Genomic DNA, 5,149 nt, shown 5'->3' with positions numbered 1-5,149 from the left:
TGCAAGAAGCTCGTCAGCAAATCACCACCGTAGTGCTTCCCACGCTGGCTGTCGTGGTGGTCTTAATCGTAGTGTTCGTCTACGTGGCAACTCGTCCGAGCGCAATCGAGTAACTCGTTCTCCTTTTTCATTACGGGTACAAATGCCGGGTGCCAAAAAAAAAAAAAGAACCAAATATGAATTTTTCTAACTTCAGCATTGACGGTTTATAAGAAGGATTCTGTCCACTCTCGACAGTGTTTTGTTTTTTAGATTGTCCTTTTAATGAATGCTTAAAAGAAATGTGCCAATCATATGTTTAAAAACAGTTGTGCCTTTTAACCTGAAACAAACAAAAAAAAAAAAAAAGCAAAAACATTTTTTGGAAGAGCGGCTAAAAAAGAAACTGGGAATTGTAAATCTGGGAGTGGGAAGGGATCTCTGTTCTTCAGATGTATAACACTGTCTCTGTATACTGTCACAGTTGCCAAAGGACTTGACTTTCTGGTAATGTCGGTCTAATATATTGTACCCCACTTCCCCAGTATTTATTTTTAAAAATAAAATATGGAACAATCCCTGGTGTGTGATTTTGTTTGTTTGCTAATACAGTAAATCCCTGGAGAGAATTCCCCCTAAAAGATTGAAGCTGTTGGGTCAATTACCCTTTCCCAATCACCAAAATGTTTGCAGACTCAAAACCTTACGTCTTGCCCCTCCCCCTACCTTTAAGATCATATAGTTCCTTTGTACTTGGTTTGGCTTCTTCATGACATTGCTTGGGTTTGGTGTTGGGTTACACCATCACTGAGCTTGTGAGGTAGGTGATGGCATGCCTACTACTAATGAAGGTTGAGGTATGTTGACGTTTCACCATGGTGGTGATCATCTCTGCCTGGTCAACTGCCCCTTTACCCATTCAGAACACCAATATTGTAATGCCGTAGTTGAAGCATTCTCTGCTATTGGTGGTAAGAGGTGATCCAGGCTGGTGGTTACTAAGTAAATGAATATCTTAGTGATAGCAATTATTTGCTTGGTTGTTCCCCTACTGATCAGTGTATTGCCAGCTTACACTAAAAACACAACATGCTTGATTATTAATGCTCTCCAAGCCTGGAGACATGGGAAAACCTGAATGATCCAGCAAACATGGGAGGGATCTGGTCCAGGATTTCAAACATTTGCCAACTAATAGCTAATTAAGAAATCCATTCCAGGTTTGCTGGATTACCCAGGTGATCCTGTGATAGTCTACCTTCTCCAGACTTGAAGAGATTTAATAAATCAAGCCCCGCATAATCAAATCACTAAAGGTTCAGTTCAAGCTGCTCCCCTTTCTCAAGACACAGCTTTGCACGGCACAATGACAGAAAGTTGTGCCCTGCCCTTTTATCTTGGGAGTAAAAAAGATTTAGCATAGGAGTGTCTGCAGCTTCTTGCACTCTGCCATGTGGAGCACTGTGTCTTACTGTTTTGCCAACACTTACATTGGCCTATGAATGGTCAGTTATGTGAGGACTGACTTGTTGAACACCATGGGCATTATATTTGGCACATCCATGCATTGCAACCTTTTATCTAGGTTTAAAAAGTCCATCCCCTGCTGACTTGACTGGTCAGTATCCTCATGGGCTGGTCCAAATCTAGGTTATACCCTGCTCTATACTGCTCAGCCATTCTACAGCAAAAGGATTCCACTAAACCCAAAAAGCCAACAGGATTTATGAAACGTAACCTAAATATACAGCAATGCTGCATTTTGCTGATCGATTCATGGTGGTGCAAATCATTTCCATACCCTGTCATAAGAAAAATGAAAACAATAGTTTAACGGAGCTCTAATTTGCCAGCTGTTAAGAGAAATTTCAAAAGATTAGTTCACATTTTAATCCTACGATCAGCAATTATTTTAATGAATAATCACAACACTAAGTAATTAACTGGCAGGTTAACTAAGGGGAATTTTAAATGCTCATTAAAATTTTTTTTTTACCCCCCTCAGTCACATGTGACTTATTTTTATTTAAATACATTTTTTTAAATAAGAACTTTTTTTTCTATTGCATATGGTATGGAGGAATTTGCTGATGGAAGAAGAGGGTGAAGTGACAGAAATGGCACAGGCTGGGGGTTGGTACAAGACCTGTAAGTAGTACTTAAAGGGGAACTAAACTAAAATTTAAAAAAAAATTACACTTTTACCATTTACCTCCTGCAGATCTGTTGATCCATCGAGGTTTTTTCAATCTGGTCCAGCGTCATCACGCCGGGCACCGCCATCTTTTCTACATGTGTCACAAATCTTGTACTGCACAGGTGTGAGATTGGGTGACGTAGATGGGGAAAAAAGGAGTTCCAATCTCACTGCGCATGCGTGTAATCTGCATTTTTTTTTCTCCTAATAAAAGGCTTCTTCTGTGCATGCCCGACATTTGAAGACATCAGAATGAGCAGTCAGACCCTCCCTAGATACCTACGTCACTAATCCCGGGAGGCTCTAGCTGCTCCTTCTGATGTCTTCATATATCGGGCATGCTCAGCCCCCCATTCAGTCTTGATCATTGCAGCTTTACATAAAAGGCTTGTGTACCCGTTTGTGTAAAGTAAAAATTTTGAGTTAGGTCCACTTTAACTACAGCAGAGAACATTTCAGTCTGTAAGAGCTGTGTACGTATACTAATTAAAGGAACAGAAGTACAAACATATGTTTTTCACATGTGTAAAAAACACATAGCTCAATAAATAGCAATATCAACATGCCAATTTTAGTGATCATATTGAGTTATGTTTTGACACATTCATTAACTGATAATGATATGCCTACAATCTTTTTTATTTTTGTTTTATAGTTTTTCTCATTTTCACTACACCTGTTTAATACCACATATATCATTCCCTTTCCCTAAAAATGGTTAATACATTTGGTCATTTTATTTTTCTTCTTTAAAAGTAGAGAACAACATAGGATACAATGGAGATTGTGGTGTTGCTGGTTTCAAACCCTTTTTAGATACTTTTACTGCTTATGGATGCTTTGGAGAAGTTTGGATTCTCCTTTCAAGTGAGATTTTTATTGCAACAACAGGGAACAGTATCTGCCCGTAATCTGTTCATCTTGCTTGCCAATAACAATCTCCAGGGGCCACATTAAATTGTTAAGATTAAGGATATTTTTAAAGAAAAAGCTGCATGAGAGAGATCAATTGAACCCTATGTTTTAGCTTGTTAGGGAAATCTTTACATGGGAGGCAGAAGGAGATATGTGAGCTAAAATGAACCTATTCTTTAAAGGGGCTTTATATTATATTTGTTTCAGAACCCAACCAAAGCAGTAAAACCTCCCTTATCAGCAGGCTCAGGATCAATCAATCAGACAAAGGAAGCTCTGTTTGCTGTTCCCTCTTGCATTAGCTAATCCATAGCTCTCTGGGAATCCCTTGCAATGTGACATTAAAAAAAAGAAAGAACAGCTTAAAAATGTCATATTGACCTTGAACCATTACGAGCTTTTTTTTTTTTTTTTTTACAGTATCTACAAAGCAATGCATCATCTGCATACCAGTAAATAGTCATACTGAGGCTCCTCATAGGTATATGCTGGAACCAGGATGCATAGATTATGCTAATGTAGTGAGCAGCATGGTGGCTCAGAGGTTAGCACTCTGGCCTTTGCAGCGCTAGGTCCCAGGTTTGAATCTTGCCCAAAACACTATCTACATGAAGTTTGCAGGTTCTCCCAATGAACATGTGGGTTTTCATCCCAAATTCCAAAAACATACAATTAGGTTAATTGGCTACCCCCCCTCCCCCAATTGACCTTAGACTGTAATAAAGACGTGAATATGGTAGGGAAATTAGATTGTCAGACATCTAGTGACATGAGTTTGGACTTTGTGCAGAGCTGCGTAATATGTCGGGGCTATATAAATACTGTGTAATATTAATAATAATCATCCTGTCTTTAAATAATATTGGGTGTCTCGAATGAGATATCATATGCTGCTGTAATAACAACAAACAGGTGATGAGTTCCTGCTCCATGCAAATATCTCATGGGAAGAATCTGATGTGCAAAATCACTTTTTCAGTCCTAAAACCTGCTTGATATTTTTTCCCCCCACCGCTGGTTTTTAATGTGGCTTTAATAGCATTTTAAAGGTAGAATTTGTTTTACATTTATCAAACAGATAACAAAATCTTTCAATGCCATATTAAATACGACCCTGTTGCCAGACCGTTTATTAAAACACCACATTTTCCCTAAGATATTATTTTAGCATTTTAATGGATGCAGCTGTTTAAACTGCAGACAAAGAAGGTGAAATGCAGCCCTTTTATCTTAAAGAACTCCGACAACATAAGCCAGCAGGTGCGTCAGTTTATCCAAAGAAAACCTATGGTTGCAATATCACTTCAAGTAACTAAATATAAATTGGAAATCGGTACTGAACCAATTTCGCTGCCTTTGCCGAGATCTACTTCTTAAAATGCTAATTTCTTCCCATGGGATGGGACCGCTCATTCATGACCCTGCAACCTTTCTCCACTATTTTGATTCCTCAGAATCACATTGCACGATTGCAGGTAACTTGCCCTCCCCACCCTTTGTCCCATCTCCTCTTCTTTTCTGATACCCTTTCAGGAGCTCTCCATGTTCTCCCAGTACTCTTCTGTTGATCTCGCAAAGCAGGGCATTGGATTAATTCCTCAAATTATGTTCACGATAGGAGTAGGGCAGCCACTCTTAATTGGTGGAGATGCCCTCGAATTTCTATATTTCCACTACAGGCAGATTGTACATCGGTTCCAAAACATTGGCTGTCTGGAAACTACCTCCTGACATAATATTGTCTACAGCCGACTTAGATTTCTGGCAATTATATATCCAAACCGGAAGCACAATATTTGTTAATGCCTTTTTGCAATGGGTTGCATTGAAATTTTATATTTCCACCACCCCTTTTTTCTTGTTTCATTGTTCCTATTGTCTTCAATTTCCATTTGTAATATTTTATAAAAATGTATTGAAACCAAAATGCTGATTTCCTTCCTGTCCTACTGATTCAATAGCTTCAATGGAGTCTTTGCTATTCAGAAGACTTTACTATGAACTTGCATGTTGGCTTTGAGTCTGTTCTGTAGAAAGTTGGCAAAGCACACATTGTAA

Source organism: Pyxicephalus adspersus, chromosome 1, assembly GCF_032062135.1.
Source record: "Pyxicephalus adspersus chromosome 1, UCB_Pads_2.0, whole genome shotgun sequence".
NCBI lineage: Eukaryota > Metazoa > Chordata > Amphibia > Anura > Pyxicephalidae > Pyxicephalus > Pyxicephalus adspersus.
This window is presented reverse-complemented; position numbering follows the sequence as displayed.